Source organism: Kogia breviceps, chromosome 6, assembly GCF_026419965.1.
Source record: "Kogia breviceps isolate mKogBre1 chromosome 6, mKogBre1 haplotype 1, whole genome shotgun sequence".
In the NCBI taxonomy this organism is placed as follows: domain Eukaryota; kingdom Metazoa; phylum Chordata; class Mammalia; order Artiodactyla; family Physeteridae; genus Kogia; species Kogia breviceps.
Window position 1 is genome coordinate 83,285,262 of NC_081315.1, and position 26,144 is coordinate 83,311,405.

Here is a 26,144-nt window from a genome sequence, read left to right on the forward strand (position 1 = left end):
AAGGATCTATTATTTTAAGATAATGGAATAATGCCAGAAAGACCAAAGTTTAAGTCTCAGCCTACTTCTTAGAAGCTTTTTTTTTTTTTTTTTTAATGAGACACTCTCTGAGCCTCAGTTTCCTTCACTAAAAGTGGGTTTAAAAAAAAAAAAGTGGGTTTACCACTTGCCACCTTGCTTGGTTGTTGGAGAATTAAAACCAGACACATGGTCTGTTTTAATGCAGAGTTTCTGGCATGTACCAGGCAAATAATGAAGGAAAAGGGAACAGCATCAACTTTTGACTTGTTATGGTGGTCGCTGTCAAAAAGGACATAGATCAACACAATGTACAGAATATGTTAAAACCCATGAGATGCAGGAGGATGCAGGGGAGCGGCAGGTGGGACCACCTCCTGGCTGCTCAGCCTTACAGGACATACGGGCCGCACTGGGAGGAGCAGGGAGAGCCAGGGCATCTGTCATTCCACCCGAGGAATTGGTTATACTGTGAGCTCTGATTAGATTTATTTATTTTTTTCCCCCGGTACGCGGGCCTCTCACCTTTGTGGCCTCTCCCGTTGCGGAGCACAGGCTCCGGACGCGCAGGCTCAGCGGCCATGGCTCACGGGCCCAGCCGCTCCGCGGCACGTGGGATCTTCCCGGACCAGGGCACAAACCCGTGTCCCCTGCATCGGCAGGCGGACTCTCAACCACTGCACCACCAGGGAAGCCCCTGATTAGATTTTTTAAAATAGAAACTGGCAAGAATGCTTTGAACTCCATTGGTGGGAAGAAAGTGGTGGGCCATGCAGAACATCAGTCCTGAAGCACCTGCGCCTTGGGAAAGTGGAGACGAGCACAGCTCAGAAATTCATGCCCGTGTATTTTAAAGGCTGACCTTAGTGAGTGCTTCAAGCATTTTCGGGGTTTTCTGCAATTATCATGGAGTGGATTCAGATTCTGCAGGTGATGTTGGTGAAACCTTTAACTGTCAGTGACCCTGGCCATGTTAGGAAACGCCTGACAATTGTGAAAATTCTGAGTGTTTTGGCTGTGTTTTGACAACAGCGTTTCAGCTGACTGGTCTGGTTTTTCACTGTTTTGCTTCTATAAGGGTCGGGGCAGAAAATGAGAACAGGTTAATGCTCGAAAGTGAGTGCCTGGCTAGGGGTGAATGATTCACAGACCTACTTGCTAATCCATCTAACATCCATCATAAGTAGTTACACCAAAAACAACAACAACAAAAAACCATTTAAAACTGTTTGAAATATATAGATTTAAAGGAACACCGAGTTATCTGTTTCATTTGTGCTTGACAGTCAGGGCTGGGGCATATTTTGTGCTGCCGGCAGGAATGAGGAATTGAGAAATAAGGAACAAGTGTTCTTTCTACCCTGTAATAAAGGGCCTGACTTAGCAAAACAACAAAAAATCCTGCTTTTGTGCCACTGAGGGTTTTCCTGAGTTGAGTGGGACCTGAAGGGTGGTGGAGGGGATATTTCATGAAAGTAAAAAGAACTTAGCTAAATTAAGATTTTCCCTGCCCTGTGTTGGTCCCTCACATAAGCAAAATTAGAACTGTATTTTATACGTAATCAACACTGTCTTCCTGTGCCCTCTTGATTTATTAAAAAAAGAAATTTTAGACACTGTCCTGCCCTTGGGGGCTTCAATATTCAATAATATTACCTTTAGAAATACCCGTTTTGAGCATTAAATGAAGCAACCATTTAGAAAGAGTAAATGCAAAATGCTGGTGAGGGAGCTCTGAGGATTTCCAGGCAGTATAACTTACACTCCATGTGCTTCTAATCTAGTTAGGAAGATAAGATCTAAACAGGTTAAAAGTTAAATGAGAATAATAAAGTGAAGAAATAACCTAAGGCTGTAGAGATAACATGTCACTGGGCCTGCATATGATGAATTGCCAAACAAGTTACACAGCAATAAGGCTTTCACAATTCAGAGGTGGGAGAAGACCTGGTGTGTGTCTGCTGGTGAAGTGCTAGCCACCTCTGGGGTTTCTGTTGTGAAATTCAAGACTCACTCATTCATTCAACAAGTATTTATTTGTGTCAGGTGCTGTGCTACATGCTGGGCATACAGAGGTGAGCAAACAGACAAGGAGATTACAGTTTGGTGGGGACAGCTAGACAGTGAACAAATAAACTCAAAAGTAGTTCATCACAGGTCATGACGAGTTGTACAAGGGAAAGCTTACACCAAGAGGAGAAAAGGGGGGAAACAATCTAATTTGGGCTGCTGTAGGGGAAGGCCACCCTGAGGAAGTAACATTTGAACTGAGAGCTGAAGACTTCACCCCAAGTATTGGGTGAAGTAAGAACGCTGCTGGACCCAATTAAGTAGCATCTTTTATTTCCACAGATAATTAGTTTAGAGGATAGAAATAAAAGCCAAAACACAATTCATAATTGTTTTGTGTTCTGGACATTAGGTAAAAGTTTATTTGTAATGAGCATATGCTTCCATGAACACACAGACACACACACACACACACACACACACACACACACCCCTTCTTCTTACACATTGTCCTGCTCACACCCCACCCACGGCTCTCTCACCCCACTTGACAGAGTAATTTTGTAAACGACTGTGAGGTCATTCCAGATTCCTAGCAGGTCTGCCTCAACGTTTCCTAGAAGCTCTTGTGGAGGTGTTTAGGGAGGTGAAATTTTTGATTGCCAAAAGCTTTGTATACCCTCTCCCCAAACGTGGCCGTGACTTCCTAGGAAGTCCACTGTGCTTGGGTTACTGTCCCTATGCCTTCATTTAGCTGGCATCAGCGCTGGTCCAAATCAGTCTTCATGGATGACAACACAAGTCTGCCCCCACCATTCACCTTGCCGGATCCTATTTCCTGGAGCCACATCAGAAAAATAGTGGAGGCAGTAATTGCTTTTCAGATGACAGCGACATCATCGACTGGAGAGGCAGGATAATGTGGTGGCCGCTAGCACAGCCTGCAAAATTAGACTGCCTGGGTTGGAATCCCAGCCTGCCTGTGTGACTGTGGACAGGTTTCTTCTCTGCGTTAATGTCAATCTGAGACATCCTCACCTGCAACCTATTGGGTCAGATGTGTTTTGGAATCCAGAATATTTCAGATTTTAAATACTATGTTGCATATACTCTACATTGCTTAACACCACTAGCTGGGTCTGGGGCAATATCCCATAATGAAACACATCACTATTTCTTCAGCAAAGCATATGGATACCCATATACCGGAAGAAAGGAAATCTGCAGAGTCTTGTTGGAGACTAAAGAGTCTAGGTTTGTCTGCTAAATGACTTCTAAAAAATACTTGGTTTTTCAGAGTTTAGTATCTTTCTTACAGGTGAGATGGATGTCTTAGGAGGATCAATGAGAAGATATATGTAAGTGCTAAGGACAGAAGACACCATGCCAGCGTGAGCTGTTAGTGTGAAGTATCTGTTATTATAAAGCCACTGTAGACTGAGAATAAGCTGAATCTACAATGTCATTTCCTTCTGTTCTCCGTCTCAACAAATAGGCCTTGACTGTGTGCCAGGCACACTGCCTGGCGCTGCAGGAAAACAAATATGGACCAGACAGGGTTCCTGCATTGCATTACAGTCACAGCACCCGTGGTCGGGGACACTGCCAGCATTTTTTTTTTTTTTTTTTTTTTTGCTTTGCATATCCCACTCTTTCCTAGGTATTTTCCATGCTGGGCTATTTGAATTATGTAAGGATCAGATCAGCCCCCAGATAGACAATTGTGTCTGGTATTTGTCGTACATAAAGAGGACAGGAAATGATGACACATGACGCAAGTGACTGGAAACGGTTCTCAGGTAGGAAGTTATAGTTGGGACAGTAATGAGAGGAAGGAAGCCAGTTCAGTTGAATGAGCACTTAGAGGAGAAGTGAGGACACTTGTTCCTCAGGTACCCTTCTTTGTGGCAGGCACCTTGCTGGCTCGTGGGACTGTAGGAATGAGAAAGGCGAGCGCTCTGCGCCCTTGAAGTGCTGTGGTGTCTGCTGATGTTCACCGTTTCTGTGTGAGCCTGGAGAAACCAGTCGCCCTCTCTGAGCCTGTGTACTTACCTTCAGAACAAAAGGGCTGGATCCGGTTAAACTAAGGCCCCATCTTACCTTCAAAAGTCTGTGATCCTGGGGGCTTCCCTGGTGGCGCAGTGGTTGAGAATCCGCCTGCCGATGCAGGAGACACGGGTTCGTGCCCTGGTCCGGGAAGATCCCACATGCCGCGGAGCGACTAAGCCCGTGAGCCATGGCCGCGGAGCCTGTGCTCCGCAATGGGAGAGGCCACAACAGTGAGAGGCCCGCACACACAAAAAAAAAAAAAAAAAAAAAAGTCTGTGATCCTAAAGAATTACTTAACAGCTTGTTGATCAACCCCTGTCCATCATTCTGGGATTCAAGTAAAGGATATGGGCTTTTGCTGCAATAAGAGAGACTTGAGGTAGACCTAAGGAAGGACTTGTTGGTGATAGAGGGTTGGAATGTATTTCATTAGGGTTTATTATCTCCCCAAGCCGGGATATCTCATTTCTCAAATAATGAGGACTGACAAGTGTCAGGCTCCGTTTTAGGAGAGAAAGCCCCTTCTCTCGTGGAGTTCACATTTCAGTGGGGCAGAGAGATAATAAAAAGTGATAATAATGAATACACGATGTAATTTCAGATAATAATAATTGCATAGAAGAAAATTAAAGACGGGAAAGAGGAGAGGGAAGGCTGGGAAGGGCAATTCCAGGCCGGGGCAACCGTAAGTGCTGAGGCAGGGAGATGAGAAAGCCGGCACGTTGGAGGAACAGCCAGGAGGGAGTGAGGGAGTGGGAGAGAGGCAGGGAAGGAAGTAGAGAGCCACGCAGGCTCCTGGAGGTAGCCCTGGGAAGGACTTTAGATTTTATTCCAAGTGTTGAGGAGAAGCCATTGGAGGGTTTTGAGAAGGGAAGTGACATGATTTGATTTGAAAAGAAAGCTTGCTCTACTAGAATATGGATTTAGCAGTCATTTATCAGGAGTGCCTGTGACCCTCGTGTAGATTAATTTAGTCCAGCCTGATATTACTGGATCTGGACTAGGTGCATTTTTAACATCTCAACAGTCGAAATACAGCATCTATTTCCATCTGTATCTTTGTCTTTTCTCTATGTATTTCTTTGACAGAAGGTCTTGTATGAAGATGGATTGCTTCCTAAAGAGAAAATATTGTCATCTTTTGAGTTACTGCTTGTGCCGTCTTTTATCTTTTTTTAGTGCAACTTTTGAAAAGCTATGCTATTTGCTCCTTCCTTCCTTCTTTCCGTTTTTTAAACAAATACTTAATGTTTCATAAGACACCTAGATTCCCCGCATGCGCGTGTTAATAAAAGCCAGCGTTTGGGTAGTATTTGCTGGGTTGTTGTTTTCTTTTTTTGTGCAAACATACCTTGGAATATTGAATAGTACTCACAGATGGTGGAATTGAAACTTTCAGTTCTGTTTTCTTTGCACACACCTCGTTTGAGACATGTTTGCTTCTGATGCGCTGATAACCGTGTTGCGAAAGTGAAACTTAAATGGCCTTAAAATGTCTCTTGAATTTGTCAGCCTCAAATCATGTGTATTTTGTGGCAACCCTATTTTCTTAGTTATTTAAAGCTCAGCTATGACGCAAGCCCAGAATGGCCCGTGTACCTCCTGTGTGCAAGCGGCCAGCACACCCACTCTCAGTCACCTTGAGGAATATTTACGGGCAGCCTGGGCTTGCTACCCAAATAGCTTACTACTAACTGCCCACTTTTGTGCTCAGGAAATATATATCAAAGCCACAAGAGGGCAGCTTGTCCAGTGAGTCGAGGGGTAAAAAGTGCTTTAGACACAGGATAACGAGGGTGAGAACTTCTGAATTTTTCAAAATGTTTCTTGCATAAGGAAGCTTTTTTACGTTCTTAGCCAGCTCCATCCATTTCAAGAGACAGTGTTTTTGGAAATTAAAGGTTTTAGGGAAAGTTCTTTCACTCAAATCTATTTTCACTTTTGTTTGGAATATGAGTACCCGTTTCCCCTTGAACTCCCCTTTCCCCCATCTTCCAGCCCTTTTATCCTTATTCAATCTTTACTGAACTATAATTCACATACAGATAACATTCAAACAATTTTTAGTGCTATGTGGAACACATACAGCCATGGAACCACTGCCCTCATCAAGATATAGAAATTCCCAACTCTCTAGGAAGTTCTCTTGTGTCTCTTTGCAGTCAGTCTCCCTTTGCAGGTCCGACATCCCCTTGGATCATTAATCTTTGAAATTTTTGTAAAGCATTTTATAAATGTAAAGTAATGATCGTGCACAAATATTGGGGCCCTTTCTAAGAAAGTGTGTGAGAGCTCTGGAGAGATTAAGGAAATTGGAGGCAGCTCCTTTCCAAGACAATTATATAAGTTCTTACTCTTTGTAGTTGTGGTGGTGGTTTTAATCGGGCTCATTTTCACTGAGAGGGGAGGATTACCGTTAACTGCACAGTAGATAATTATCCATTTGTTCTTTAAAGTTTATTTCTGCTCTAATAATAGCTGATTTAATAATAATGCATTTCTGGCACTTACTACTTACTGGTATTAATGAGCTCAAGGAATCTACTCTGTGAAGGAAGTGCCATTATTATCCATATTTAGATGAGGAAACTGAGGTACATGTGACTTTGATGGATGAAAAGGATGAGTAGAGTTAGTTTCTGGATGTGAAATGTAAGATAAATGAAATTAAAAACGTAAGAACTGCATGTTCTCATTGATCAAAGTAGTACCCTTAAAAAATTAGTGCTTCTTGGGCTTCCCTGGTGGTGCAGTTGTTGAGAGTCCGCCTGCCGATGCAGGAGACACGGGTTCGTGCCCCGGTCCGGGAAGATCCCACATGCCGGAGCGGCTGGGCCCGTGAGCCATGGCCGCTGAGCCTGCACATCCAGAGCCTGTGCTCCGCAACGGGAGAGGCCACAGCAGTGAGAGGCCCTCGTACCAAAAAAAAAAAGAAAAAAGAAATTAGTGCTTCTCTAGATGCACATAATGTCCTTGGGCAGTGTCATGTCATCTGTGGCCATGGGTGGAACACCATGACAACTTCAGTTCTGCATCCCTGACCTTGCCTGCCAGGCATCCCACTGTCTGTTTCCCTGGTCCCCGCCTTCATCTTCTCCAGATGGGTCACCCTGCCTTTTAGCCCCTCTGCATCGTGGTCAGGAGATCTTTCTACCAGGCAGTTCTGGTAGTGCCACCTTCCTGATTAAAATTTTCCAGTGGTTCATTGTACAATAAAATGCGAGCTCCTTGCCTTTTTCAGCTGCACGTCCTGCTGCCTCCTCCGCTGCCTGCCCTCAGTCCAACTACTCGTCATTCTCCAAAGATGCTGTGCTCTCTCACAGCCCCGTACCCAGCAACTGACTGTTCCTTCTGGCTGAAAAATGCCCTCTCCTCATTCGTCATCTCTGTCTGCCAAGCAGACTGTTATTCTTCCTCCAGAACTTGGCTCACGTCTTCCTTGATTAACCTTGAGAGACTTGCAGTCATCTTTCCACTCTCCATTGCCCCTTGTTGTCTTATAGCTGGTGTCCCATTGTTTCATGATGGTCTTGTATCATGTCTGTGGTCTGCTAATCTGCAGCACCCCGGAGGGCAGCAACTTTGTCTTTTCAACTTGGCGTCTCTCGCCCAGCTCAGTACCTGGACTCCCTATCCCAGACCATTATATACCATGAAGGCAGAGACGATGCCTCTTTTATTCACCACTGCTATACCCAGTGTCTGGCTTAAGGCCTGACCTGTAGTAGGAATTCAATGAATATTTGTTGAAAGATGAATAGTGGGTGTTTTTAAGTGTCTGACTGCAGTGGTTTAGCTCAGAGATTGCCACTGAAAGGTCCCCGGCATAATCAAGCCATGGACATATTCTGTGTGGCTTCCCAGTATTTTTTGTGTATGTGTGTGCTAGGCGGACCTCTCACTGTTGTGGCCTCTCCCATTGCGGAGCACAGGCTCCCGATGCACAGGCTCAGCAGCCATGGCTCACGGGCCCAGCTGCTCCGCGGCATGTGGGATCTTCCCGGACCGGGGCACGAACCCGTGTCCCCTGCATCGGCAGGCGGACTCCCAACCACTGCGCCACCAGGGAAGCCCCCCAGTATTTTTTAAAGATTAAAAATTTGGTACCTCTCCTATTTACCACTGTCTACACCACTCCTGTTATTTTTTTTTGCTCTTAGTCTACCTCCTCATTTGTTCCCTGCCTGGTCCTGAGACATAAGGTTGGGGGTACAGAGAAGGAGGTAGTGTATTAGACCGCTAGGGCTGCCATAACAAAATATCAATACCACAGACTGGGTGGCTTAAACTAGAGAAATTTATTTTCTCACAGTTCTGGAGGCTGGAAGTCCAAGATCAAGGTGTTGGCAGGTTTGCTTTCTTCTGAGGTCTCGCTCTCCTTAGCTTGCAGATGGCCACCTTCTCGCTGTGTCCTCACATGGTCATCCCTTGCTCTATATGTGAATGTATCCTAATCTCCTCTTATAAGGACACCATTCATATTGGGTTAGGGCCCACCCATGTGACCTCATTTAACCTTAGTTACCTTTTCAAAGGCCCTATCTCCAAATACTGTCACATTCTGATGTACTGGTGGGGGGGCGGTGTCAGGGCTTCAACATATGAATTTAGGAAGGACACTATTCATCTTATAACAGGCAGGAACATGTGCTCTCAGGTACTATGGTCTCTGCCTTGTATCTGACGAGTGTTTTAGAACTCAGGAGCCATGAGAGAGAGCACTTTGCTCACCAAGGCAGAATCCAGATGGACATAACACTAGATGGACATGCACCTGCTCCAACACCTGATCTCCACTCTGATCACTTTGATCAGGGGATCATATACATGTTTCCTAAACAACTGACATTTAGGTAAAGTGCCAAGTAGAACTTGGGTGCTTTTCAGTTTGAAAATATACAGCCTTTCATCCTATTCACTCCAAAAGCTGACATGTGGGCTGCAAACTACCTTTGCCAAGGGTTCGGTGGACAGTCGAGGAAAAGCCTTATAATGACATGGCACCACCTCCATTTGCTGTAAGTAAATAGCCAGGTCTTTTATTACCCTTGAAACCAGCACTCGTGACACAAGTTGGACTCAGAGGCAAGTCAAATGCCAACTTTCTGTGGGTCAAAGTTCCTTCAAGCACTGTGTTAATCAAAAGCTCAACCTTAGTTAATTAGGCCATTGAGTTGGGAAGAACTTTGGAACAAATGATTACCTAGTTCAACTGCAGGAGTTAGCAGAACTCAGTATTTTGTTTCCCAGAGGTAGCTTGCAGACTTGTGGTCTTTCTTGGAGCGGGTGGGAGTGAGACTCCTGGGGGGTTTTATTCATTCTCGGTGGGTTGTAGCATAATAAAGTCTGCTATACAGCTCCTAGTTAATCAGATGTATTTAATTAAAGATGAAGTGGAATAGTTAAGGAATATTGTTCATATATGGGCAGAAAAGCTAGCTGCAAAGGGCTTCCAAAGGTAAAGAAATATTTAAAACACTAACAGCTCACAGGGCTTTAAACAATTTTGAGTGTTTGGTGATTTACCCTAAAAAGACCGCAATTTAATGTGCCTCTGCAGAAAGACATGTAAATGAATATAATAATCATAGCTGTCCTCCATTGAATGTTTTGTCTCATATGGGGCTTCATATATGTTGTCTTGTTTATTGTCACAATGTCCGTAACAGGTGGATAAACAGGCTTATATTAGATGAGATAAAGGAGGATCAGAGAGGTTGAGTAAAATGCCCAAGGTCACCCAGCTAGCAAGCAGTAGAGGTGAGTTTTGAGTACCTGGCCAAACCCATGAGCTTCTCCTCCCCATTACACCACCTCTTTATACATTCCTCTTCTCTCCTTGTCGGACTGAGATTTTTTTTTCCCTTGAATGTCCTTTAGCTAATATCAACCTGAATAGCCTTGTGGAATTGGCAGAAGGACATGACCTATTTTCTCCATGTATGTGAGCCAGTGAAGATCTCTTGTACTGACTGGTTATGTAGCTTTCCTTGTAATCCATACACACACAAAGGTGTGTAGTAATCATAAAACACCATATTTCTTCTTCTTACCGCTTCTCCTCCAACCACTTAGCTGTCATTTACTGCATACTCCTCCTTAGCCATCTCTGGGTCAATAGTGTTCTTTTCCATTTCAGAGTTCGGGTAAGAGAGACATCAGGACACCTCGCATTAGGTCACCTAGCAGAGATCAGCCACTCCTGGGCTCAGTGAGGAGGTTTGGTAAGTCATCTGGTTCCATCTTCCCTGGGGCTCAAAAGAACATCATTCAGGGGTGGAGAAAAGTAGGTGAACATTACATAGTGACAGCCAAATGTTAATCCTCTCTCATTTTTTAAACCAACACATATTGTTTTTTTCTGGGTATTTGCTTAATTTACTAGGCCAGAATGCCCTGTATGTTTTGTAAGTACCATTGTCCCCAGAAGACTCCCATAGTCAAAAAGAATGACAGAAGCTATATTTGAGTGACTTTGCTTAAAATCTTTTAATACTGAGATTTTCCTGTAGTGTTCACTGCATTTCATCAACTGTAGAATACATTTCCCCCCCACAACTTAACATGTCTGAAGTTGGGATACATCTTATGGAGATTTCGATTTGGTGAAACACAGCATTCCTCTAATAACCCACAAATGACCAGCATTAAGTGTTCTCTGCCTCCTATTTCTCACAAAATGCAAGTGCCTTTAAAAACTAAAATTTTGGGTGACTGCATATGATGGTTTTGAGACGAGTAGCCTGTGGACCTCCTAAGTAGTGGTCCTGGCATTCAGAGCAATCCATGTGACATCATGGAACAGCCTCTTAGGCAGCAGGTCCTAGAACAGATACTCTTTTCCAAAGCCTGGCTCCCTTCCAGTGCTCTGCATCATGGGATTTACAAGTCAAATACTCTGTTTTAGAATATTTCACTACTATGTCCCCAGAGTGATTTGTTAACATCCATTTATGTGTGAATGAAGGGCAACTGGGGGCAGGTGGTAGGGACTTATCAAATGAGGAACAGCTGGAGGGTTTCAACATGGGCCGGCGAGTGTCAGGTTCAAGGAATAAGCATGAACCCAATGGGGAAAGAGGTAGAGGGAAAGTGGCTTCAGATGAACAGACGTCTGTCCTAAAATAAGGATTTAGTCACGTTTCTTGGAGAATCTTTAAAAGCCCTTAAGAGGTTTTTTGTTTTTGTGGTTCAGACATATATTCTTCCTTCTCTATTAGCATCATTTCCTAGAGCTGGATTGCAAGTCCTGTTTTCCTGCCAATCCTTTGAATTCTCCCCAGATCTATGTTCTTAATTTCCTTCATCTACCCCTTACAGGAAAGTGATTAGCTATTAGTGAGAGATTGTTTTCATTAATAAATGTGCCCACTTTTCTTTTTCTCTACTTACTTGATGGCATCCGGAAAGGGTGATCACTGGCATAGTATAATACATAATTCCTCCATCCAAAAGCCAGATTAAAAAAAAAAAAAAAAAAAAAGATGGTTTAAATAGAACAGACAGAGGCCAGCTACTTGACCCTGCTTCCATTTTGGACCATTATGAGATTCTCAGGTTTTGAAACTTCATGCTCTATGTTCACATTTTCCATCCAGAGCACTGCTAAGCAATTGAGTAACTTAATTGACAGATTCAGAAATTCACACACGTGCATGTACACACATACACATACCATACACAACATGTAACCCAAGTTCCACTGAATTGGCGTTCTCAGGCTTGCTGGTTTCTGAGTCATGAGTGAATCTGATGTCGTCATTTTTGAGAGGTCTGTTGAGTGTAGACCCACGCTGCTCCCGGGCCCCTTGAACTGTTCTTGCTCTGGGATATCCTCTGATGCTTCAGGCTTCAGTCATCTTGAGAACTTTAAAAAAAGAAATGTCAATGCACAGGCCCTGCTCGCTGAGTCACTGATTTAACTGGTCTAAGGAGGGACCCAACTATCAGTATTTTTTGAAAACTCCACAACTGAGTCTCATCTATGTCCCGTGTGGACAACCACTGGTTTACACTTTTGCTTATTAACCTGGTGAATGGCTGTGTATTGCTTTTTCCGGAGAGCATAGTTTGCGTTCTGTAGTAGCTGTTTTTCGTTTTGTTTTTCCTGTGGTCTGCGAAGATGGTTTGGGCCTTAAAAACCTTTGGGTCTTAGGAAGACTTTGCCACTGCTTGGTGGAGTCCTGTTTGAGAATGGATCCCCTGTCTACACCACCCCATTACATGTCCTGGGAACCACACCTACACGTCCTCCGTACAACACTGCTCAGAATATACAGTCTAATTACTTAACACCTAAAATCTTATAGATTACAGGTGTATCTATAGATACAGGTGTATCTATAAAATAGATACACCTGTAATAGAACCCCCATTCTATGTTACTGGTACAGCTTAAAGATCATGGGAACATTTTTGTCTTCTGACAACCCCAGCTATCTTATCTGTTGTGATGTTCCCTTAAAATGAACAGAGACATAACACAGACACATTTTAGTTCCATTTTAGGTCTGGGGGAAGGTCTTGAAAATCTCATCTGACCTTAACTTAGACACCAATAAGAAGAGATTAAGACGTTGATCTAGACCAGTCCCTAGATGCTAAAATGCAGAAACCCAGGCTAGGGGTTGAGAGAGCGGAGGCCCATTGAAATAGCCAAGCCTACAACTCAGGTCCCAGGTCCCTTAATGCTAATGATCTTTTCTCTTCACTCTGCTGTCTCACTTAAAAAAATTTTTTGTGCCTTTTCCTCTTTATTCATACTACCACCTTCCTAGTCCTAGTCCTAACTTTATTCCTGAATTATTGCAATAGCCACGGAAGGGGGAAAAGAAAACAACAAAACCCAGAAGGAACTGCATCAAAATGCCAGCTACAGTTGAGTGTGAAAGGTAGAGGTCTAGTTTTAATTTTTATATCTGCTTTTCTGTGATTTATACATTTTCTTTAATAAACAAGCATTACCTTCCTAAAGGAAAACCAAAAACCATCAGTGGAATAGCCTTCTTACCGGTTTCTGAATGTATGTGTCCATTATGCAATCCTGTTTGTGTCGCTATCAGATCAGATTCCTAAAATATGTTTTTCTCCTGTCATTATCCTTCTTAAACCTTCAGGGGCTCCTGTTGCTCTTGAGAAAATGTCTAAACTCCTGGAATGCAAAAGTCTCCTTAACCTAGCCCCCTCTTCTCTCTGTCTCCATATCTCCACCTCAGCCAGTGCAATCCTCCCTTCTGGCCGGGCCAGCATCCCCCTTGTCCTAGAACCAGGAGAACTCTGTCCAGTTCTTCAGATCATGCTGTTCTCCACTTGGAGAGCCCCCACACTCTTTGTCCCTTTCTCTTTATCTGTCTAAACGTTCTAAGCTCAGCTCAAGTACTTCCTTCTCCTGTTCACATTTGTCACTTTTTATCTGTATCAAGGATGGCAAATAGGTTTCATTATATATACCAGGTCCAGGCAATTGAAAATAACGTTGCATGGGGAATCCTGAGAGCTCATCCCTGCTCAGAGGGGAAGGGTTCTGTGATCAGCAGTGGTTTCTGCCAAAGGCACAATAGGGAGAAGTGACAGAATATTTGTTACCTATCTTCCATCCATATCTTTAACCATTGTTTTAGACCTGTGATGTCCAATACAGTAGCCACTAGCCACATGTGGCTATCTAAACTAATTAAAATTAAATACCATTAAAAGTTTACTTCCTTAGTCATGAGACAGGCTGGGACCTGGGCCCCTTTACTGCAGTGCTTGCACCTGGACAAACATCTCCTCGAGCAACAAAATACAAAGAAACTATGAGGGACTAAAAATAACTGCAAGCATGTGCAGTTGGGGCAAATTATGAACATGTCACAAAAAGACCAAAACCCAGCTGCCACTTCTGAGGTGCAGGGAGCAAAAGCAGGGTCCTGGGCATGACCCCTGCACATAGCACCACCAAGGGGATGGGCAGACCACCAAGCCACGCCTCCCCCCACGAATCCGCCCCATCCTCACCCCATTTAGGGGACCAGCTCACCCCACCTTGGGGGGGCAAGCAAGGGAACCTATTACCTGTTTTTGCTCCCTTGAGCTATAGCAGGAGTCCCAATAAAGCCTTGCCTAACTTCCTCTTCTGGCCTCATCAATTTTTATTGATTAACAGGTCCAAGCACCCAGGTTGGTAACAGTAGCAGTACCCACATTTTAAGTGCTCAGCAGCCACACGTGGCTGTACTGGCCACCATATTGAACAGCAAAGATAAAGAACCATTCTGTCATTACAGGAAGAATCATCAGCTCTGTTTCAGCTGTATAATTACCTAACAATGTAAGACAAAATATATTTGTTTCATGTGTGTGTGCCTTGTTTTCTCAGTGAGCTCAAAAGCTTTTCATGGGCAGGACTCTTCTCTTACACTTGTTTTGTATCCCAGAGCACTGAGCCAGTGCTGGGCATGTACGGAAATACCTTATAAGTATTTGTTGAATTGAATTTTTAGTACTAACTTGGCAATGTGCTATGAAGTAGAGTAGTAGAATGAGAACTAATTTGGAAATTGGGAAACCAAGTTTCTGGCTCAAGCTCTTCTGCCAGCTAGTGTGTAACTTGAAATATCTCATTTAACCAAAGTAGGTCATAGTTTCCTCAAATGTAAACAGTTATGGACTAGGCTACGTCAGAAGATTTTTCCAGGTTCGGAATTTTGTGATACATATGGAGTGTTCATTTTAAATAGAAATGCACTCACGTGCACACACGCGCGCGCACACACACACACACACACAGACTCAGAATGGAAAACTAGACTGTTAAAAAATATTCTAGCTTATTTTAAATGCCTTTTATCTAATTTTCTGACTATATAACACTATCATTTGAAGGTTTAATTTTCTGCCAGATCTACAGCTAAATTCTTCTTTGAAGAGGATCATAGCAAAGGGAAGATACCTCCACAAGTGGAGAATGTCAGACTCGGCAAGTGCGATGGAGAATTAGGTAGCCTTCGTCAGTAAGAAGGCAGTGTAACAGCTGCCTCACGTTATGTCAACCAGACTGCATGCAGAAACCTCCAGTTTATGCTGCCCAATCTTTGCCCTTGCTCTAAGCAGGGGATCAGCAAACTATGGCCTGCTCTGTTGCCAGTTTTTGTATGTAGCTAAGAATGGTTTTTACATTTTTAAGGGTTTCCCCAAAAAAAGAAAGAGAAAGAAAAATATGTAACCCTATGGTCTGCAGAGCCAAAAATATTTACTATCTGGCTGTATAGTAATGGCCAGTGACCGTCATGTACAGAGCCAACCACTTTTCAAGGCAGATCGCTTTCTGAGATGTCATAAGGGCCTGTAGCTCAAACACAGTGGGATAAAACTCCCTGTTCTCCAGGCGCTGAAGACAGGGAAAAGCAATGGGCTGGTGGGGCGAAGGCCGGGCCCCGTGGCTCCACCACCTTTGTATCTGAAGCAGGCAGAGAGGCCTTGACTCTCAGTGTTCTGAGTGCAAAGCCAGTCCTTGGATCCAGACTGTGCATTCTGATCTTGACGTTGGAAATTTGATGAGTCAGTTTCTGGCTGTGTCCTCCTTGACATTCAACATTCACAAGAATAAATTCTGAGGGTTCCTTGAAGGGGAAAGCTATACTCCTTGGTCACCCAAGCTCATCTGAGGAGGGAGCCGTGCTTGCATCTCAGCTTGTTATTCTTTTTCTTTTTCCTCTCTCTGCAGACACTCCTTTCAGTGCTTGAGTTATCTAGACTGAGTGTGCAGATAGACAGACTGCTGGAAAGGCAGATCCTCCACCAGGGCAGGGCTGGGCCAGTATCTGAACTCAGACAGCAGCCCTGCCGGGTGGGCCTGAGGCAAATAACAAAGTTGACAGTTTTAAAAGTAAAAAATGACTCTTTTACCTTTCCTTCAGATGCCCTACAGCAAGGGCCCTTGGGTTTCCCCAAACCCTCTTTCACCCTCGGCCTGCTCTCTAGGCTCTCACTAAATCTTGGTTTCTAAAATGCACATCTTCATTATCCAACACCCCAGTTTTGGCATCTTTTCTTTTCTGAGATACCCTTTTTTTCCCCTCCCCTTGTCTCATTCTCTCCTCCAGGCTAATTTTCAAAGTTCTATCGCCCTTGGCTTCTGGTTACACAACTGCCTTTAGTATAATGTAGTGTGCCTCACATCTAATAAAAATCCAAATTTACAAAACAAAAAAGATTTGAAAGGTAAATCTTCCCTTTGTTAAAGAAATAAATTTTCCCAAATGAAAGACTAATATCTCTCTTTCTCCCTCCCTCCCTACCTTATATATTTATCACTTTCTACATATCATTATAGCCCTTGGTGATTGAGGGTGGGCCCCTAGTTGGCTGCAAGCAAATTCATTTTTGTATTTGCAGATCATGAGGTCCCCCTTTGCCCCCATCCTGGATCATAAAAAAATTTACTTTCTCTAGTTTGTTTACTGTGAAACCTGAGCTCATTAAATATATCCAGTGGCCTGGGTCATGATCATACAAAAACTAGGACCTTGGCTCACTTACAACAATGGTTGCATTTGCTTCAGTTAGTACAGATTCATTTGGAGAAATTACCAACTTATTCTCAAGGATGATCCTAGCCCAGCACCAAGCTCCCAGCAGCTTCCAATTAACAGTAATGAGCAGTGCCTGTGCACCATTTCTCCATTCTAGAACTCCCAGCCTGGAACAATGCTGTTGTCATGCCCAGGGAAGCATCCATTAGGAAAGTCTGCTCCGAGTCAAATGCTGATGGCCAGTTCTGGATAGAATTTCCTGACCCACAGCCTTGGTTTTCATCATTGCTCTGATAGCAGAACACACAACTATGAGACAGAGAGAAGAGAAGCAACAAAAATCGATTTGCTAAAATTTGAGATGCAAATACACAGAAAACCCCATCATCTTTGGGATTCTCTATTATTCAGAGTTCAGTGTAAGCCTAATAGTTACAAGCTGAGATTTTGGTGTCTGAGTGAGTGAGTTCCAGTCTTGCCTTCCCCCAATAACTAGCTTTACTTAACTAGGGATCATAATAGTACTTGCCACATAGGATTTTGGAATGATTGAAGAGGTAATATTTGTCAAGAATTTAGTGCTGGGTCTGGTACACAGTGGGTGTTTAATAAGTGTTGGTATTAGTGTGTTAGTACATGTGTGAGGGGCATGGTCTACTGCAGCTTTTCTCAAACTTTTTTGGGCTTAGCACATCTTAGCAGGCAAGTAAAATAAAGGACACTCAATGAGATGTAAACTTCAGAAAAGCAATAAGTAATTTTTTGGTATAAGTATGTCCCAAATATTGCATGGATGCTTATGCTAAAATATTATTTGTTGTTTATCTGAAATTCAAATTTAACTGGGCATCCTGCATTTTTATTTGCTAAATCTGGCAACCCTGTCTTTACATTCTTAAGAATTATTGAGGAACCTGAAGTGTTTTTGTTTATGTGGGTTGTATCTGTTACTATTTACCACATTGGAAATTCAAACTAAGAAATTAAAAATATTTACTTATTTATTAAGTACTTAAAAAATAATTGTAATTTCTTATGTTAACATAAATGACATTTTATGGAAAACTATATAAAAAGTTGATAGTGGAAACCACATTATATTTTTGCAAATCTCTTTAATTACTGGCTTGATAGAAGTCAGCTGTATTCTTATATCTGCTTCTGCCTTCAATCTGGTGAGATATGTTATTTTTATCAAAGTAAACAAAGAATACTCAGCTTCACAAAGATATGTAGTTGGGAAAGGGAGGGGTATTGTAATAACCTTTTCACATAATTGAGAACATTCTTCTTTGATATTAAACCCAAACTCTACAAGAGATAGTTTCTTAAAGATTAGTTGCAGTGTAGAATCTGAAACCATATCAATGAACTTTTCATACTCATATTAAAATCCACTGGTTTATCTTGTACTTTGAATGGATCTTTTACTATGCATGATTCTGTAATACCGTGAATTGGTCATTTGGAAAATATTAGTTTACTGAGTTGTGAAGATGATCCAAATATTGACACATTTCATTATACAATATTTTAAAAAATCACTTTTAATAATGTCACAACTAATCTCATCAGAAAAGCATTTAATTATTGTCAAGCTGTCAAGCTCATGGTGGTTAATTCAAGTTCTTCAAAATTTTAATTGTTGCTTGAAAGCTCAAATTTTATCATTGGAAACAAATAGTAATACTATTAGTTGTGTTCTTTGAAGTGACAGGAACACTTCACTCATTTTTCCAGAAATTGTCTACTAAACACCCACATCTGGATAGCCATAGTTTATCTGTCAGTCATTGCTTCAAGTAAAAATAGTGTTCCATGCTTTCCATGATGAAACCAGCTGTAGCTCAGTCTGTAACTCAGTCACACACATGAGCCTATGATCATAATTTATTATGCAGCAAAAGTGCTTGTACTTGCTTCCCATTTCATCACAAAGAATATTAAAAAAGGTATATGCTCAAGACATAATAAAATTAATATTTTCCTGCTTCAAGTACATTCTTAAGAAAAACTGCCTCTTAAAAAAAAATAAAATAAAAACAACTTCTAGTGCCTGGCAATAAAAAAATGCTATGATTACTGGTACACATTTGTGCCACTGTCTTATTCTGTGCTGAGGTCCCAGCAGTTTTACCTTCTGCTGCCTTTTCATCATTGGTGCAAATGTCAACACAGCGAAAAAAAGGGCAGAAATGTTAGTATTATTATGAAAATAGTTTTGACTTTGCAGACCTCTGAAAGAGTCCTAGGGTCTCCCAGGGGATCCAGGGACCTCACTTTGAGAACTGCTGATCTAGTGGCTGATGACCCAGTGAAAGACATTGCTGGACAGGGTAAATTCATCACGTGTTCCCCACATCTGTTCCACCATCTCCTTCCTGAAGCAGTTTGGGAAAACACCAGGGACTATTGGGACCTTCCTTAGGGTTTGGTTTAGGCTTGACTAGGGGACCAGCAGTTTCTGAGGTCTCACTCACAATGCTCTCTGAAGCCCTCTCCAGAAAACTGAAGGGGCTTGAGTGAATCAGGGGAGTTTCAAGACCTTTCCAAGATTCTGGGAGGCCTACTAGTTCCAAATAAAATATTCACCTCCTGCTGCTGCTTCCTCTTCTGTCACTAGTCGGAGAGAGCGCAAAACTCCTTTCAGAATCTGCAGTCATCTTGCAGGCCAAATATATGCTAGATGCAAATATACCTAAGCTAGAGGTGGGCCCCTGGAATTCACAGACACTCTGGAACAGGCCCATGGTGATAGAGCAGCACTCATCAGAGGTTGATTTTTCTGCCCTAACAGAACTTGACAGTTAAAAACACTAGGGGCGGGCTTCCCTGGTGGTGCAGTGGTTGAGAGTCCGCCTGCCGATGCAGGAGACGCGGGTTCGTGCCCCGGTCCGGGAAGATCCCACATGCTGCGGAGCGCCTGGGCCCGTGAGCCATGGCCGCTGAGCCTGCGCGTCCGGAGCCTGTGCTCCGCAATGGGAGAGGCCACAGCAGTGAGAGGCCAGCGTGTAGCAAAAAAAAAAAAAACAAAAAAAAAAAAACTAGGGGCACACCCACATGCTGGCATACCCAAAACAATAGCACAAAACTCGATTTAGAATTGCCTGGCTGGAAGTGGGAAACTGCTGTTAGAAAACATTTATATGGTATAGAAGGCACGGTTCTTCCTCAGGGACACAGAATTTAGTCTCTGAACAGCAAGAGGTAGAATATTTGAATACAGTAGCACACCGGGGCTATATATAACACAGGGAATTTTAACACAACCTATACAGTGTTTAAAGTCAAGTATCAAATTTGTGACCATAGGAAAAAAATGAACATAAAGGCTTCGTGAAGTAGGGAAATCCATACTATCTGGATGGTTTTTGTGATCAAATGAGGGTACCAGTAATAGAGTTTGTCAATAGATTTCAAAGTGAGCAGGACAGATTGTCTTGGGGATAAAAAGAAAAGGTGAAAGGAGGAGATTGGGGAACTCAAGGAAAAGGAGTTGAAGAACAGGGCCGAATGGGTTCTCATAGAGTCTAGAAAGCATACACAGGTGTCTCTGGATTTGGGCAACAGACACTTAGTCCCTGGACTGAGCAGGCTGCAGGGTCCTTGTGTCAGGAGAGTGTGGCTCAGGTGAAGAGCAAGGACTGGGATTGGATCTGCTTTGATTCTCAGATTGGCAAAGTGCATGCCCTCGGGCAGGCTCTTTGACCCTATCTCCTCCTCCTCCTCTGTTTGATTAAATTAAATGAGATTGTATATCAAGTACCTGGTGAATTGTAGGCATTTAAATCATTGGTTCTTGTTTCCTGGAGTGATTTGATGGTTAGTTTATTTGCTACCCTGTCTTTATAATCCACTTTTCTCATTCTGTCTGAATACAAAACAAAAACAAAACAAACCTACAACATCAAAACCCTAAACTCTTGGGCCTCCAGTCATTCCTGGAGTTTACTCCATGGAGGCACTACTTTGGATTCTGATATTATGTCTTCACATTTTTTTCCTTCATAATTCAAATATATTCCTTAACAGTAAGCACTGGACACCATGCTAAGGGTGCAGAGGTGGATACTCTTATGGTCTAGAAAACTTTTGACATACACACAAATAATGCTGGTGCAGCATGGCATGGGTACCCAATAAGGAAAGACTCCTATGAAGTGAATAATTATTCCCCAGTCATGCAGCTTTGTCACTTTGGAGATTTGCTTCTCTTGGGTTTGCCTACAGAAGGGCACACAGGGCCAGCAGTAGCCAGGAGGTGGGTTATGGGGGTCAAGTGAGATAGACCCTAAAAACAGGGTGAGAGTTTGACAGTCCAGAGAGGGGAAGAAAGGAGATGAGGAGAAGAATGCTCTGAGAGGGGGTTATGCCACAATTAGCAGTGAGACCCGATTAGACGAGGTGGGGACTTTGGGGCACTGAGAAGAGGTACATTTGAAGGTGGGGAGTTGGGTGGTCAGGGCCAGGAACGGCAGTAGGGCAACCCTGGCCTGTCAGGAGAGCCGAGCTTCAGCCCCATGATCTCGGGCCAGCTGTTGAATCTTCCTGGATCTCTCTTTAGTAGAATCTGGATGATAACACATCTGTCTCACCTCCCTCACTGGCTTGTTTGATATATCATGTAAAATAACAGAAGAAACAGGATGATGAGAATAATTACTGTCCACATCTCTCTCTCAAGGACGCAGGGCAGAAAAGGAAGGAGGGTAGAAAGGGAAAAAAGGAAGAGAAAATGAGAAAAAAAAAATAAGACAGAAGGAAAAGGAAAGGGAGGCAGGCAGGTATCTGTGTTAGAGAGCAAGATGAATTCAAGAGGAGAAATGTTGTGAAAGCACAGGCGCTGGCAGCTTGGGCTGGAGACGGGGAAGGCCCCCTCACCACGCCCCTGAGAGGCAGATAATCGGGCATTTAGGATACCCACCCAAGGCAGATCAGTCATAGCACTAACCTGAGGCATGTGTGATACAAGGAAATTGAAAACAAGATAAGACTTATATACATGAGGTGGGGGGAGAAGAAAATGGACAACAACCCTAAAATGCTTTGAAAATGTGTATATGCCAATTTCTAGGCTCTCAGATTGGGAGTGCTGTCAGTTCTTTGGCAAATCTTTTCTGTTTCTAGACATTTTTACTTTATAGATGAGGGAACAGGCTCAGAGAGGTTAAGTGATTTGCTCAAGATCACACAGCTGGTGTGAAGAAAAGCCATGACAGCAATTCTATGTTTAGTTTTCTTTTTTCTCCACTGGATATACTAAAGGTATGAAATGCAGAATTCTAAGTATTCCTGGGGACTGGTTAGGGGGTTAGGGGGTAGGGCCGAGGGAAGTGGTTTTCGTAGTTGCCTAACCTGGCTGTGTGTGAGATTCCAAAGCCAAAGTCACTTCTTTCTTCTCCTCTCTACAGCCTTGGTCTCTTTTCATGGAGTAGGCTTGATGGTCACTCAATAATTCTGTTTTCTCATTTCTCAGTTCCAAGAGCAGATAGGTGCAAGCGGCCCACTTGAGCTCCAGACTCCAGCCATGTCCATATGTAGTTTCTGTAAAATCAGGCCAACGATCCCTGCACACCCTCTCTTTTTATCTTGTTAACCCTGGTGGTACCAAGAGGCACCTGACATTCTGGGTATGCTAATAATTCGGTGCCAGCAAGTTTCTGTTATCCTCCAGTTGTAATTGTTAACTCGAATGGAATGCAAAACTTCTGGTTTGGAGCAGAGTTGGTTTTTAACTGTGAATTACTTGAGGGATATGGAAAATGGGGAGTACATTTTGTGTTTTGTGGAAGATGGTTCGTGAAAAGCTTTTTTGGAGTCGGATTTGCTCTGAAAAATAGAAATCTACAGTACATGTGTAGCTGCGACGGTGTCTACAGATTCACTGGGGGACTCTACCCTCTGTTAACTCTTGCCTTTAACACTTTTTCATTTAGAAAGCCAACACTTGCTTGGGGATTAGAACAATGAATGAGCTTATCATAATGCCGCTTTAACCAAAACAGAACACCACACAAAACTCTTCTAGTGTTAAGGTTTATTTCTGCGAGCCCTTCCTCTAGCCGCCCTCCATCCCACCCCTTGCAAGTCTGGGATTTTTTTTCCCCTTAAGGGGAAGTGTGGAAATAGAGCCCGCCTGTTCATTTGCATCATTGCACATCACACGATATCTCTGCGACCATTATGTTGTGTTTTCTCAATGGTGTTTGCTCTGAGGGTGGGACTCAAGGCTGTTTAGTGTCTCGTAAAACATTTACCAAAAGCACTGAGCCATGGTTTTGAAGGGCATTCCGTTGCCAGAGCGTGTGGGAGGAGAGAGCGAGCCGGGGAAAGAGCGCTCCAGGTGTTTGGCAGGTACTTGTTTCATAGTTTAGAATTTATACATGTTTAGAATTTCAGACTGCGTACCGATTCGGGTTCCCTTCTGCTGAAGGGGCGGGAACGGTGAGGGGATGAAGGGGGCCAAGTGATTGCTTTGCAAACTCTGATTTTTCCGTGGCCTGGAGTCCCCTGATAATTGTAATCTTCAGCTTCAGTCAAATGTTGTTTTCAGTTTTACTAGGGGCAGGTGTGTGTCATGGAGCAGGAGGTAAAATCTATCTGTGCTTGAGGTTTTCCAGGGGCTTGAATCAGAACGTACGTAGCATTTGCTCTAGCAAAGAATTCGGAGCCAGGTGCGGCAGTTTCTAGGAGACGACGTGTAACCTTGGGATTTGCGCTTCATTATACCCCGTGACTCATTCCATGAAAAGCTTTCGCTAAATGGTGGCTCTGGTTGCTTGAAAATACTCTTAAACTTTTTTTCCTCCCCCATCCCCTACCCTGATTAAAGGTCAGCTTGAAAGACTGCTTCTTCCTCACATTTTGTTTTTAGAACACAGTTGCTAGGAGTAGCTTTATATACTGGTCATACATGTTTTGGAGAAACTAATGACTTAGTATTTCTTGGGAATACTAAGTATTTCTATTCTAGCTTATTTTTTTTCTTTTGTAGAAAATATGAGCGTATATGATAAAACTAGAGCCGTAATCAAATGTTTACATTTGATCAAGTGTAATAATGATATCCTGGACACAGATACCTGGAACTGTGTTATTAGTGGCTAAAACCCAAACAGGAGATAGGAAGATCTAGAAAAAGAATAGCTGCAAAAGATTTCTGTAATGGCCAGTTTCTGGGGAAAGAAGTTGCAGTATAGTCTTTGTGGTGTAACAAGCATATGGAATCTTTAGTCTGTTTATCTTATGGTGGGAGACCTCAGCATAAAGAGGGAACTAAAGTTAAGATTAGACTGCAAGCATATTGATTATGAAAGAATGTGATTTGGGTACTCTTTTGCCCAGTGATTCTGGCAGTAAGAAGCTGAGAGTCTTCTGACAAGTTCCCAGTCATTGCAAAATGGCTGGAATAAATGATTGTTTCAAAATTAGAGGAAACTTCCTTCATGGGAAAAACATCCCTGTGGCTTTGTGTATTTAGGTAAATGGGACTAAATCAAACAACTGTGGAGGGCCAAAGACATCCAGTTCACCTGAGGGAGAGCAGATTTAATTATTTTTATATGAATATCAGAAAATTGAATTTAGCATTGTGTCATTTCACTATCCTGACTACTGGAAGTTTAGGTAACTTGCCGCAATCAGATTAATCTTTTTCTTACCTCTTCTAAAATTTCAAAACAGAGGTAAGAATACTTGCTGTCTACTTGTCTGTCCTGGAGATGCACCTAGATTGCTTAAGAGTCTGTCATACTTTTGACCTTCAATGATACCTCATAAATCCAAAATAGACCCTGACCAGTGAAGGAACTCGTGTTAATTCCACTGTCTCTGAAGTAGATTGATACAGTTTTATGTTTGAAGTTTTGTCAGAGGAACATAAAGACTGGAAAAAATTCTAAAAATAAATCACCTTTAGATACTTGTCATTCCCTGTTTCCCTTTATTTCACTGGGAAAATCCTATTCAGTGCAGTTCCTTTGTTTGGCTTTTTAAAATTAGGAGTCCCAAAGATCTGTATGGAATTGTAAGAAACTGAGGTCAGCAAAGGCTACATTTACATCTTTCATTAGGAGTTTGTGCAGTTACATGGTAGTTTGTTAATTGATCAACTCAGACGTCCAATTAAACCCTGCGTACACTGGCCCCTATCTCTGGCATTTTAAACTTTGTTGCTATTCCATGTGATATGTTAATAATGCTTCTATATCAGGCTGGCTTTATAAGGCGTATATTTGAGTAAAGTCTCTCCACAAAGATTGTTGTCATCTGTTCCTTCTGTCCTTTAGACTGCAAGTTCTTGGTTTGTAATATGTCATAAAGGTGAAATCTCCAGGGACAATAATAGGCCCCAAATTAGGCGGTGGTTTTCAACATGCGGTAATGCCCAAGGAGTCATGGTTGTTCTGGCTTGCTTGGACGGAGCTGTCACCAGAAGGTGTGGGTGGGTGACACCCACCTTTTTGGGTGACTGTGCTAGTTAAGTCACATTCATGGGAACTTGGGATCAGAATTATGCAGGCAAACTAGAGGAATCATCATAAAGACCCAGGGCTAGGGCTTCCCTGGTGGCGCAGTGGTTGAGAGTCCGCCTGCCGATGCAGGGGACACGGGTTCGTGCCCTGGTCCGGGAAGATCCCACATGCCGTGGAGTGGCTAGGCCCGTGAGCCATGGCCGCAGAGCCTGCGTCCGGAGCCTGTGCTCCGCAACGGGAGAGGCCACAACAGTGAGAGGCCTGCTTATCGCCTCCCCCGCCGCCAAAAAAAAAAAAAAAAAAAAAAAAATACCCAGGGCTATTTTGGGCTGGTTTTGTTTTGGTGAAAACTGAATTTGTATAGGTTAACCAAGCAACAGTTAAAAATCCTTCACTGGGGCTTCCCTGGTGGCGCAGTGGTTAGGAGTCCGCCTGCCGATGCAGGGGACACGGGTTCGTGCCCCGATCCGGGAAGATCCCACATGCCGCGGAGCGGCTGGGCCCGTGAGCCACGGCCGCTGAGCCTGTGCGTCCGGAGCCTGTGCTCCGCAACGGGAGAGGCCACAACAGTGAGAAGCCCACGTACGGGGGAAAAAAAAAAAAAAAAAATCCTTCACTGGTCTAGTGACTCAAGGTCTTGAGTTAAGGCAAAAAACAGTCATCACAGTAGTAAAAAAAATTAATGCCATTATGTCCGTCCGGGCCTCACTCTGTGCCATTGGCTCTTGGTTTAGACATCTTTCAGTAGAATTCCTGTTTTCTCAGTGCACAATAAATCAGAACTCTTCTTTGTTAGCTAATGATCATTCACTCATTCAACAAGTACTTACTGAGGTCTCATTCTAGGCTAGGTTCTTATCTCTCAGTTCTTAAATGTCCCTTCCTCAAGGTGACCTTTCCAGACCCCCTAAATTAGGTCCTATACCCCTGCCCCTTTAAGATAGTCATCACCCTTGTTATATATCAATACTTGCCTCTTCTGCCATAAGATAAGTCCCCCTTACATTATGGATTGCGAGTGTCTTATTCACCACTATATCTCCAGTGCTTAGCACATACTAGGCATTCTAAAGACAGG

The 26,144-nt window shown here is 43.1% G+C and overlaps 1 protein-coding gene across 10 annotated transcripts in view; it reads left to right on the top strand.

Moving 5' to 3' along the window:
- RBM47 (RNA binding motif protein 47) overlaps nt 1-26,144 on the top strand; it is a 170,253-nt gene that overhangs the window by 61,488 nt on the left and 82,621 nt on the right. For 5 of the 10 annotated variants that reach the window (XM_067036217.1, XM_067036224.1, XM_067036219.1 and 2 more), the window contains one exon: nt 10,217-10,301. The exons of 3 other annotated variants lie outside the window; for them this stretch is intronic. The gene's annotated coding sequence lies outside the window, so the exon portion shown is untranslated. Of the gene's footprint in view, nt 1-10,216; nt 10,302-22,878; nt 22,947-26,144 lie in introns of those variants that run through there. 2 more of the 10 variants (XM_067036218.1, XM_067036225.1) reach the window with 2 other exon arrangements.